Source organism: Equus przewalskii, chromosome 2, assembly GCF_037783145.1.
Source record: "Equus przewalskii isolate Varuska chromosome 2, EquPr2, whole genome shotgun sequence".
Classification (NCBI taxonomy): domain Eukaryota; kingdom Metazoa; phylum Chordata; class Mammalia; order Perissodactyla; family Equidae; genus Equus; species Equus przewalskii.
The window spans coordinates 58257727-58270620 of NC_091832.1; positions in this window are offsets into that span (position 1 = coordinate 58257727).

Sequence of the window (12894 nt, forward strand, 5' to 3'; positions counted from 1 at the left end):
GTCTGGAAACCAAGAGGTAGAAGCAAAAGTGACTCCACTCAGTGAACCACTGGGTGGATTATTTGTCTCCTGTTCCTACAACTCTGTGCTGGTTGGAGGTCCTGGTCCCTCAAGAGGGCATACTCTTACCAGGAGACACAGCAAGGGTCCCATTGAACTATAAGGCTGCCGTCAAGACACTTTGGAGTCCTTGTGCACAGGGACCAGCAGATGAAAACTGGAGTCACCATATGGACAGGAGTCATTGACCTTCATCAGCAAGAGGAGACAGGAGTGCTTTTACATAATGGGGGCAGGGAGGAACATAGGTGGAACCCAGGCAACACACTGGGGTGCCTTCTGGCACTCTGTTGGCCCATTGTAACTGTGAATAGACATGTGCAGCCACCTCAAACTGAGGAGGGTATGGTGACCAAGGATTTAGACCCTTCAGGACTGAAGATCATACCATCAGGTAAGCCACCAACACCTGCTGAATTGAGAGCTAAGGGGGAGGGGGAGTTAGAATGAAGAGTGGAGGAGGGATGAGGATGCTCAGTGGCAGTCCCAAGATCAACTGCAGTGCTGGGGGCTGTGGCTTATCCCTCAGGAAGAAAGGCCCACGGAAACCTTGGAGGAGCTGCTTCCTGAACCTTCCTGGGTGGTGCAGGGGGCAGACTGTGGTGGTAATGATAATGTGCCTCATGGGTTGCCAAGAACAGGGAGGAAAAATGAGCTCCAGCTGCTGGGCTCAGCGATCCATTGCTGCATTTGTCCTGAGGCCATACTTCAATTCCTGCTATGAGTTCGTACTTTGCAGGGCTGCAAATGACCAAGGTCTGCAGGGATACTAAGACAGGTCAGTTCCCAGGAGACGTCCACAATGGCCAACTTTGGCTCAAGCACTCCCCAGCTGCCTTGCAGAACCTTCCTTCAAATGCGTATACAGTTTAGGATGCTCTATCAACCCCCCTTCGAGTCAGACTTGCTTTGCTGTCTGACACGGCTCTCTCAGCCTTTCTCGTCTCCCCTCCCATTTTTTTTCCCACACAGGTGCTTTCTCTAATAGAATCCTTACATGTTTAATCCCATCTTGGCATCTGCTCAGTGGTGTGCCGGTAAACTGAATGTCCAAAAACAAAGCCTTCATTTGTAGCATTGGCTGACTTCCACAGTTTAAATACTCCCACCATGGCAGACTTCTAACCAATGGTTCTTGCAAAATTTCTAAAAAGCTCTCATGAGCTGGTGTAAGCCACTCGAACACACCACTCATTCTGGCTCTGCGGTCTGAGAGGATCTGGACCACTGGTGGGACAGAGCAGGGGGAATTGTGTTGTGCTTTCAGGGTAGAATGACTCAAAATTTGGGGTGGGGGAACCTGCTGATTGTTAGCATTTGACTTCAGTAAGGAGGTATCGTCCCTGTGCTTGAAAACTCTCTGGTGTTTCTCACACTTTTTCAAACTGGAATCACTTATGAACTTATAGAAATCTGACATGTGCCCCATCCTTAACGACATGTCATCCACAATTCTAGTCATTTATCTTTACTCCCTTCCATTCATTCATCCACCTGCTGTCTGATGAGTCTTCTGAAAGCAAAACTATGACCGTGTAAATATCTCTGCTCAAAAATCTCCAATAGTCCCTTGTCCTGGAGAGCTGTTTCTCAATGTATGGAACACCCTTTTGGTGTTAGGATGTTAATAGGTGTTGTGAGAATCCAAGGGTGACATGAGCAAGTGAGTTTGGGCAAAACTAAGTTAAACAAAATGAGTCAGGTTTCTTTACGTCAAAACTTAGAACTGATAAGCCAATGCACATTGGAAATTGCCCATATGGCTATGCAGCATCTCCCAAACTTATTTAACTATGGCTCCCTCCGCCCCCTTTTTCATAGCATCTCACGGAACTAGCGTTCTATGGAACACACTGTGAAAATGCTGCATATGCCAGCTTAGAGGATAAAATCCAAACTCCTTGGTCAAACCTTTGAGGCCTTGTTGTCTGGGCTTCAACAGTTCTTTAACTTTATTTTCCTTCCTGAACCCTTTGCTTCAAGAAACTTAAACCACTCACGGTACCTACCTATGGGTACTTCACTGCCTGTGGACATTTCATGTTCTTCCCTCTGTCTTTAATATCCTTCTTCCTCTTCTTTACATGTTGAAATTCATCTGCCCTTTCAGGCCCAGCTCAATGCCACCTCTTCTGGGAAGTCTCATCTAAAGTAACATATTTTTTAAAAATTGTGGCAAAATACACATTATGTAAAATTTACCATCTTAGCCATTTTTAAGTGCACAGTGCAGTGGTATTAAGAACATTCATAGTATTGGGCAACCATCCCCACTATCTAACCACAGAACTCTTTATCTTGCAAAACCAATACTCCATCCCCATTAAACAATCCCCATTCATCCCTCCTCCCAGCCCCTGGCAACCGCCACTCTCTTTTCTGTTTCTATGATTTTGACTACTCTAAGTACCTCATATAAGTGGAATCATCCAGGATTTGTCCATCTGTGACTGCCTTACTTCACTTGGCATAACGTCCTCAGGTTTCATCCATGGTGTTGCATGTGCTGGAATTTTGTTCCTTTTTAAGGCTGAGTAATTTTCCACTGTAGGTATATACTATATCTTGTTTATCCATTCATCTGTTGATGGACACTTGGGTTTCTTCCACGTTTTGGCTATTGCAAATAATGCTGCTATGAACTTGGGCGTACAAATATCTGTTTGAGTCCTTGCTTTCAATTCTTTTGGATTTATACCCAGAAGTGGAATTGCTGGAGCATATGGTAATTCTATTTTTAATTTTTTTGAGGAACTGCCATACCGTTTTCCACAGTGGCTGCACCATTTTATATTCTTGAAACTACATGACCTTTTAACAGCACTCTATGTTAGTTATCACTTTCCGTTATGTTTTTAGCCATTTATACAAGTCGTCTCTTTCCTGTATTATAAGTTCCTAAAAGGTGAGGTCCATGTGCAATTTGTCTGTTTCCTCCCAGACGTCTAGATTAGTGCCTTAATGTTGTTCCCACTGATGTTCTGCTCCTTAATGTTGTGCCTCACTGGTTGTTGAAGGACTGAATTTCTGTCTCCATTGACATCCTACTAATGGTATTCGCAAATAGTCACACACACACACTCATATAATCTTTCTACTCTTCATCATAAATAAAGTCTCTATAAAAGGATATCCAGGAAAATCAAGATGTCTAATTGCGCCAAGAATATTGTCCTGACGCACCAAAGTGCCCCAAAATGCTAATTGGAGATGGTGCTTCTATACAGTGTTAGCTACTTGTTGCATCAGAACAGACCCACCCTGCAGACACAGTCACAAGGACATGCTATGGACTGAATGTTTGTGTCCCCCCAAAATCCATATGTTGAAACTCTAATTCCCAATATGATGATATTGGAGGTGGGGTCTTTGGGAGGTAATTGAGTTTGGATGAGGTTGTGTGGGTGGAACCCCCTTGATGAGATTGGTGCTCTTATAAGGGGATGAAGAGACCAGAGCTTTCTCTCTGCCATGTGAGGACACAGTGAACAGGAAGAGGGCTCTCACCAAGAACTGAGTCTGCTGGCACCTTGATCTTGGACTTCCCAGCCCCCAGAACTATGAGAAATAAACACCTGTTGTTCAAGCCACGCAATCTATGGTGTTTGTCATAGTAGCCCGAACTAAGATAGGATGCAAAACTGGAGAACTCTGGGTAGCTCCTGACCTGGCCCTCCAAAGTCAGTTTGGTAGCTGCCTACCCTCTTCCGTTCTTATCTGGAACACAGCTTCTCTGTTGAATGAAGATGTGGAAAATCTCCATCCTTCCTACCTGAGAAGGAATTAGGGTGAATGGGGAATTGTCCTTCAGCATTCTCAACCCTGACTACTTTGGAAAGAAGACATCCACCAAGCAGCCCTGTCTTTCTGTTTTCCTCTTCACTTTCCTCTCCCATTGCTAATGTCCCTCTTTCCTCAGGTTAACATTTAACTTGGAAAAAAAAATCAGCTACTTAGAATTTTGAGCAAATGTTAACCACCAACAGCAGTCTTAGTAATCTGCTTTTAACACGTCTCCTGAGGTGGGCAAGGCTAATTTAGCTTGTCAGTGGAGGTTTGTCTGCTATTAACCTCTTCACCTCTTTGTCTTTACTGAGCCTAGTTGCTTTCACAAGGTTTAATTGGATTAGGGTTAGGGTCTCAGAGACTTTCAGATCTGGAACCTTTATTAGATGAGACAATGGAAAACAAGAGGTATTGTGGGGGGGAGCAGTAATTCAATGCCTGGCTCACAGGAGAGAATTAAATCCAGAATTAGTGAGACTCTGGAGCAGGGCCTCTCCATAGAGATTTCCCTTAGGTCCCAAATTGCTCTACATCTAGGAACCCCTGGGAAAGGAGAGCATAGGCATTTCTGGTGATTTCCCCCCCTTTGTCTTTTTTAGAGAGCAGATAAGAAATATTAGTGGCTTGCTAGGGAGAGAGACAGCACAGTAAGACGGCAGCAGTGTGGTGTTGTGAAAGGCACCAAATGTTACACAGTTGGTGAAAAAATGTAACACTTTGTGGTCTCCACAACCAGCATCTGTCATAAACTAAACTTCAGTGCCGAAACATGCTGGGACCTTGGCACCAGGGTTAGGAGAAATGGTCAGCATTTCAAACCACAAGATTATAGAAGACGTGATGGATTCCAGTATCAAGGTCTTCTGAGGAGGAAGGATGTGGGAGGAAGGTGCCAATCTGGTGAACTTGAGTCCAGAAATAAGATATTCTACCAGGACCTCCATCACACAGTGTGTGCACTGCACAACTCTAGGAGCGTCATTCACAGGGCATTGGTAGTTGTAGCAGATACCTGTGGTATTACTTGACTGGTACCTTTTTCTAGGCAGCTGCCTCTCCCTTCCAATTCACAGTTACCATGAGAGCTTCATGCATGCACCTAACTTACACTTGACTAATGGGGGTTTTCCATCCCTCTGGTCAAGTTGATTGGCCCGGTGGGCGGGATGCACCCAACCTAAGCTGGGCTATAAAACGTAAAGCCTGGGAAACCCCAATAGCTACATTTCTTCTCTGTGGACCTGGGAAGCTGAGGACAGTTTGCAGAAAGAGAGAAGAATTGAATATATGCAGAGAGAAGGAGACTCAGAGAAAGATGTTTGAGTCCATGTTTCCAGCTGTCCTTGAGTCATAACTAAATTCTTGTACAGGGTTCCATGAGACAATAAATTCCCCTTCATGTTTAAGCTGGTTCAATTGGGTTTTTGTCACTTGAAATCATCCGGGTTCTGCATACTATGCTGGCGTTCAGGGTCAGGGATGTGAACGTACTGCTGTTTCAAGTCCTTCATCAGATTTGGAATAGGAGCCTTCCAGAGGTCAAGCCTAGCTCTCAGGAATTGGAGGCAGGCAAGATGTAAGAAGAGCTTCAGAGACCCAACCAAGGAGGAAGGTTTGAGGATTTAATCACAAACAGCCAGGAGACACATGATGGTTTGTGGGGATGTAGGTGCCCAGGGCCACTACCTGAGACTGGACTTGAGACGGTCAGGCTTTATTCAGTGGGTAAGGGACTGCTGACTCCACTTCATTTGTCAGACCTGCCTCAGATTTGCCAAAGCAACAATTGTTACAACATCAACAACAACAAAAACCAAACAACCTGATCAAAAAATGGGCAAAGGACTTGAATAGACATTTCTCCAAAGAAGATATACAAATAGCCAATAAGCACAAGAAAAGATGCTCAATATCACTAATCTTCAGGGAAACGCAAATCAATATCGCAATGAGATACCATCTTGCATCCATTAGGATGGCTACTATTAAAAAGAAAACAAGGCAGACAATAACAAGCGTTGGCGAGGATGTGGAGAAATTGAAACCCTTGTGCAGGGTTGGAGAGACTGTAAAATGGTGCAGCCACTATGGAAAACAGTATGGTGGTTCCTCAACAAATTAAAAATAGAATTACTATGTGCTATGGACTGAATTCTGTCTCCTTCTCCCCTTAACTTTATATGTTGAAGCCCTAACCCCGAAAGTGATGACATTTGGAGATGGCAAATGGTATTTGGCAAATAGTATTTGGGAGGTGATTATGTTTAAATGAGGGTGGGGTCACCATGGTTGCCTTTATAAGAAAGGGCCAGAGCCCTGTCTCTCTCTGCCATGTGAGGACCCAGCAATAAGGCAGCCATCTGCAAGTCAGGAAGAGGGCTCTCACCAGATCCCAACCATGCTGGCAACCTGATTTTGGACTTCCAGCCTCCAGAACTGTGAGAAAATAAATTTCTGTTGTTTAAGCCAGCCAGTTTGTGGTATTTTGTTATGGCAGCCTGAGCTGACTAAGACACTATATGATCCAGCAATGCCCACATGCAATCTGGCCCCAAACTTTCTTCCTGACATATTGTCATTATACCTATGCTTAGTCCTGCAAAGTTTCCTCGCCCCTGGGATGGTGCTCATGCTAATCTTACTGTTTTGGATGCTCCCTAAACCCCCAAATTGCACCTGGCTCTTGAAATTCTCCTAACCCTCCCTCATGGGAAAAGTCATTTCTTTGATTGGAACTCTCCTAGCATTCTGACCATCTCCCTTGTATGACATCAATCATATTTGGCTTTGTCACGGTTATTTATGTGTTGTCTCATTTTTTCTACTGGACTGGAAGATTATCGAAGGCAGGGAGGGAGTGAGTCACAGATTCCTCCTAGCTGACATCAGTGTTTGACACACAACAAGATTTCAATGAAAACTGCTTGAAAATGAATATGGGAGAGCTGAGAATATTTGTAATTAGTAGTATGAGAAATTAGCACAGAATTAAATTTAGGAGAATGTCCCACACTCATGTCTATTTTCTCCCACCTACAATTTTGTCTGTGATTAGGAACAAATGTTGGTCACTAGTGTGACCATGTTAGTCCTGTCATTTCTGCTGGACAGATGGACCAAGCTATTGTTTCCAAGAATAACCCTCAACAAAACCTTGCTATCTCCACTCCTTACACACATGCACATAGCAAAATAACCCTGGAGATTCCAGAAGCCTTCCTAGAATCACAGCAGGGAAAGTCAGGAAGATGTTCCCAGCAAGTTGTCCCATCGGTGACTGTGAAATGGTACCCTAAAGAGGCCCTGAGGATGCTGAGCCTGGGTCCGTCTCACACAGGCTGTGCAGGAGGGATGACCCGCCTGGCCTCTGATTTGGAGCCTGAGGGAAGAGAAAGAGCTTTTCCCTGTGTCTGGGGTGCAATGAAGCCCTGAGAGTAATGGTGAGTGAGCATTTATTGAGCACTTACTATATGCCAGGTATTATAAGATCTGCACTGCCTAATTCAGTAGCCACTAGCCATACATGGCTACTGAGCACTTGAAATGTGGCTACTGCAACTGAAGAATGGAATCTTCACTTTAATTTGGTTTAAGCTTGAGAACAGATACTCTATTTGGTTATTAGAAAATATTTAAGAACAGTTGGAACTAACCTGGGTATATGAATTTACTTCTTCAACTATACATTTTATGAAATCTAAACATGATGCAACTGTTTTTGATGAAAATTTAGCATCTGAATTGAGATGCATGGTAAGTGTAAGATATACATCGGATTTTGAAGATTTAGTATGAATAAAGAATGTTAAGCATCTCAATAATTTTTACACTGATTGCATGTTGAAATTATAGTATTTTGGGTTATATGTATTAGATTAAATAAAACATATGATTAAACTTGATGTTACATGTTTCTTTTTACTTTTTAAAATGTAACTCCTAGAGAATTTAAAATTCCATCTATGCTTACATTATATTTCTGGTGAATAGTGCTTTGTGGCATGCTAAACATCTTAATATGCATTATCTAATTTAATCCAGACAATAGCTCTATGAAGTAGATACCATTATTATCATCACCTTTTTACAGAGGATGCTCAGAGAGGTTTAGTAACTTATTCAAGTTCACATAGCCTGGTGATAGAGCCAAGAATCAATGCCAGAGTTTGTACTCATACACACTATGCTATGCTCTCTCTGGGGGCTGGGAGCTAGGCCTGAGCATACAGAGTCTTCTGACTGGGTACCAGAGTCACAAAGGGCCTTATATGTAGACTTTTTGGTAATATTTTTGGAAGACACTATACACACAGCTTAGGTATAGTAACAGAATTAAAAGTAGGTATTAATCATGTAATTTTAAATTCTAATCTATAAGCATCTAACATAAACCACAATTTGGGTAACCCTGCTCTGGCATTTCTTAGTTTTGTAATATCCTGGAAACCTCAAAAAACGGAAGAAATGAAATCTCTCTAGACTTCTGAGAGGCCCGGGTATCACATTAAATAATTTTCCTAGCTGCCCCAAATGCTGCTGGATAGGTTTTAGTCAACAGTGTGATGAGTGATTCAGGAATCGGATAAGACAGGTTTAACACGATGGGGGTACAGTGTGGGCTGGCAGCAGGATCGCGCTCGTAACCTCTCATGCTATGCTGTTGCTATTGATTAATGGTCCACATGAAGGCGGCAAGATGCTGAGGTAGAAGGGGAACAGTGGAAAGAGGGCAGAGACATTAGACATTTTCCAAGTCCAAGTTCTCCAAGAGGCTGGCAGCAAGCTGGGAAGGCAGTTCCTATAGAAAAGGCACCACCCGCGCTGCTCCTTGCTCTGCAAGGACCTGGTCTGGGCCCTGGCTCTGCCATTGTTCACAACGTAGATGCACGGTGGGAGCAGGGCACAGTCAGAGTGTCAAGGAGAGAAGGGAGCTCCAGTCAGAAAAGGGAAGGGCTAACTGGGGAGAGGAGAGAGAACAGAGCCGATGCTGGAACACGCTCAAGTCAAGCTCTGTCCAATTCCTGGTTTTGCCTAGGATTTCCTTGAGTCGACTCTGGGTTACTGGAGTGAAGCGGGCTCACCATGTCCAGTATTTAATCAAATAATTAATGTGATTCATGGAACAGTAAAATCAGAATTCACAGTTATGCAAAATGACATGCAAGGGCTGGTTTTAAACATGGTGGCCTTAACCCAGACCGATATTCATTTATTATTGCAAAATTCACAGGTGTCTATGTTAAAGGACACTCCTACCTGCCTTCAGTTGGGACTAGTAGAATGTCAGTGCTTGAGGGGGGAACCAACAATGATTCATTTGGAGTTCTTGAAAGGTGTTTTCTTATTAACTCTGTCATATCCATGTGTTCGGAGCGCTGGTGTGTCTGGAATGAAGGGGTGATGAGGCTATTCTCCCACAAAAAGTGGGGAAGTTGATGCTGTCCTGCCTCCCCACTTTTGGATGCCTTTACAAGAAACTCCTACAATGAGATCCCACTTGCTACATGAGTGCCTCTTCTAAAACGTAGATATCCTTGGGAAAGTTAAGACACTAAGCAATTCACGTATTAGTGTGAAATAGTTTAACTTCACTGCTTTTCTCCTAACAGCTCGTGACTAGTGAGACTATGGATGTTTTCCAGGGGCTGTAGGGAGGAGAGTAGAAGGAAATGGAAATTGGCATTTATTTATTTATTTAGGGCACACCCCAGTGGAGAAGACCTTGGTGAGATGTGAAGGGGGGGGGGCGGTGAAGGAAGAGATGTGAGTATAAGGGTAATTAGAGAGTAGAAGAAGTGCTCTGTAAAGAAGACAGAAAGGCTCTAAAGAGAGTGTTTCCCTCTTTGAATTGTGTCTGGGACTGGCTATGGATGGAGTCTCTCTACCACGCATGAACTGGTTGAAAATCGGGCTCCACGCATCGGGGTGAGGGAAGGAGGGCTGAGGCTCGGGGATGAACCAGAAATATTTTTAAGCTCTTTCCTTCCCTGTGAGGCCACCCTATCTATCCTCTGCTCAAGAGGCCTTAATGCGTAATTGTAGCTTTTCTGCAGGAAAAGCAGAAGGACAGCTGCCGCTAATTTAGTTACATCCAGTTTGGGTGGTATTTATTGAGCCTTATGTGTAAGGCACCTTCTTAACAATGTCCCAGCCCTACACAACACTCGCCTCCACTTCCCCCCACGAAAAATCTGACCACAGGATTTCCAGGCTGGGATGAAAGCCCCCGGCCTCCTTCTCCTCCTCCTCCTCCTTCCTCAGAAGGGGCTGGGCCTCCAGGTGGCCATGGGAGGCCTCAGCCAAAGCCAGCTGCTCTGACATTTTGTTTTCTCTCCATTCGATTCTGATGCTGACACTGTGCAGGTTGCTATAGAACTGCTCGAGATAAATGTGAGAGCACGTTAGAGGATTTAAAGCATTATTTCAAAATGGAGGAAGAAGGGAAAATAGACAAAGAAGGATCTTCCTGCTGTCGTTATGATTTTTACTTTTATTTTTCTGTTTCCAGAGCACCAGTGACGGGAAGTGCTTGCTTCCGTGTATTAATGAACTCAGGGGACACAAATAAAATGTGGCAAAAGAACACGTTTTTTTAAAGGCCATTGCCCCCAAATGCGTCAGCTCCACACGGTAAGGAAGTAAAGCAGGAGCGTTTCCAGGGCGTCTGTGGAGAGGAGACAAAAGCTTCCTCCTCATCTCAGAAGACGGCACCTTTCCCAAACTGCTTTTTCAAGTTTCCCTCTTGGAAATGTGAAATGACGTCGCCCAAGCACTCTCTTTGAGTGATGGTGTTAGATCTCTGTGGTACTTGCAGGCGGGCCCTGGCCCGATCCCGGGGAGGTGAACAGGAGAGTGGGGAGGGAGGGAAAGCTCGGAGGCTGAGGCACGGTGCTTTCTTCTGATTGAAAAACCCTACTCCAAAAATGGCTCCAGAGAAAGAAAGCCCAGAGGTGGTGAAGAGAGAGTGGAAAAACTTAAATTTTCTTTTTCTTAAAAAAAAGTGGGAATTATTTGCTTCAACTGCAAAGAAGAAATGTCCCTCAAAAGGGAAAAATAGCCTGAAAGTAACCACCCCGCCCCCCCCCCCCCCCCAAATTGGGCTAAGCGCTGGGACAAACAGACAAAATAACTGATGTGCCCAGTAAATCATCTTGGGGTGGGGGAAGGGTGGGAGAAGAGCAGAAGCCAGGCATAGTGTTAACTGATTCCAGCAGAGGCAGTGAGCAGCAAGGGGCCTGGGCTATGGGATACATAATTGGCTAACGAATAATAAAGCCAAAATTGGATATTAACAGCAATTAGTTTCTGTAGAGGCACTGGGGAAAAGAGCTGCAGAAAACCCCATTGGGCCTTAAGCCGAAGCAATCTGAAATTAAACCAGTGCCTCAATTAAATGGGAATAAATATTGCCACATCAATCTAAGTGTGGGAGGGGGCTGCAGGGAAGCCCCCTGTGAAGTCCAGGTGCACCCTTCTGTGTGTCAGAAGCTGTAGGTGGCATGACCTTTGTCAGGCACGTTCTGGTCCTGACCTGTGGCCTCTAGGGGTTAACTGGCTCCCTTTCCTTGGGCATGTGACCTTGAGATCAGGGCTCTGAAGCTCATTTCAGGGCACTGGCCTACTAATCCAAAAGAGCTTCACATTACTAACTCTGCACTCTGGCGGGCCCAGCAGATGCGGAAAAGGAAAGACCTTAGTTTTTAAAAACAGAGACCATGTCAGCCGACGAGAACGGCCGTCCCTCTTTCTGCCTGGGACCGGGCCTGGGGTTTGGAGGGCCAGGAAGAGGGAGCATCTCTGCTCCTCTCTTTCAAACCCGCTTCTAAGCGGCTCCATCCCCTCTGGCGTAGGCTCTGGTATTAGCGCTGAGGCTGAAGAAGAAATGTGTCATTTTCCTTCTGGGTTGAGGTATTGCTGTTTTGGGGTCTTGAGAGAGTGTTGTAGGGGTGGGGAAGGAGGTGTTTGGGGACGGCGAGGACGCGTCGCCGGAGGTGGTCGATTGCTGGATCTTGAGGGAAGATGCCCGCGCCCTGGCCGGTCGCGGTGGGTGTGGAGGACAGACGGCCAGGCGGGCGTAAAGGGGAGTGCGGGAGGATGCACCGAGGCGAAAATTGCTCGCCACACCGTCCCCCACCCCTCCCCCCCTCCCCCCCCCCCCCCCCCCGCCCAGCCAAAACCCACCCTTATGGTGCTTTCACCCAAGCGCTTTGATGGTGGGAAGCCAAAGGAGTGGCTAAGAAGTGACTTTTGGGTCAAGGTCCTTTCCCAACCTCTCCCTCGCCCTACCGGCCCCCGGGCCGCGCCCGCCCGCTCCACCTTCTCGCACATTCTGAGGCTTTCCCGGGGGCGGGATTAGGTCATGGAGGCCGCAGGTCCTGGAGTGGATGGCAAGGAGGCCCGGGGGAGGACGAACGGCGAGGGACGGATGACCGGTCGCCTGGTCCTCCCTGCGCAAAGGCAGGCGGGGAGCGCAGCGGGGAGGGCGCGGCGTCCGGGCGAGGCCTGCGGCTCGGGACGCTCCGGGGCGATGGCAGGGGAGGACTCTTCGTCCTGCCAGGGCCTTTGGTTTGGCCAGGTCCCGTTCTTCGACTGAGGATGTACCCGCTTCCGAAGGGAAGATGTCCTTCCCCTGACCGCCCCGCATTCCTGCCCCCGACTAGGCAGTCATCTCTAATGTTGACCGTCGTGTGTCCCTCTGGCGCTAGAGTCAAACTGGGGGAAGGGAGGAGCGCGGACAAGGGAAAAAGGTGACTTTCTGGGTACAGTCTCTGCTGTTGGTGACCCCAGGCGAGCGGGCCCTGCCCTCTCCGCGTCTGCCCGCGACTCCGCCCACACTTCGGGGCAGCCTGAAGCTTTGGGAAATGCAGGATGACCAGGCCTTTGGGAGCCCAACTTTCTTGATTCGGGTAAGAAAAAAAATCAAAGCCGGGAAAACGGGAGCGAAAAAGCAAAGAAAAAGGAAACCAGCACTTGTTCACTTTCATGTAGCTCAATTTAGATGTCTCAGGGGCATACGGAGAAAAAAGAGAAAAGAGCCCCGTGCGTGTG